Below are 407 nucleotides of genomic sequence, written 5' to 3' on the forward strand. Positions count from 1 at the left end.
GCAAAGTAATGTCTCTGCTCTTGAACATGCTATCTAGGTTGGTCATAACTTTCCTTCCAAGGAGTAAGCGTCTTTCAATTTCATGGCTGCAGTCACCATCTGCAGTGATTTTGGAGCCCAGAAAAATAAAGTCTGACACTGTTTCCACTGTTTCCCCATCTATTTCCCATGAAGTGATGGGACCGGATGCCATGATTTTCATTCTGAATGTTGAGCTTTAAGCCAACTTTTTCACTCTCCACTTTCACTTTCATCAAGAGGCTTTTCAGTTCCTCTCTTCACTTTCTGCCATAAAGGTGGTGTCATCTGCATATCTGAGGTTCTTGATATTTCTCCCAGCAATCTTGATTCCAGCTTGTGCTTCTTCCAGTCCAGCGTTTCCATGATGTACTCTGCATAGAAGTTAA

The sequence above is a fragment of the Bison bison genome, unplaced genomic scaffold (genome assembly GCF_000754665.1).
Source record: "Bison bison bison isolate TAMUID 2011002044 unplaced genomic scaffold, Bison_UMD1.0 scf7180017864123, whole genome shotgun sequence".
Lineage (NCBI taxonomy): Eukaryota > Metazoa > Chordata > Mammalia > Artiodactyla > Bovidae > Bison > Bison bison.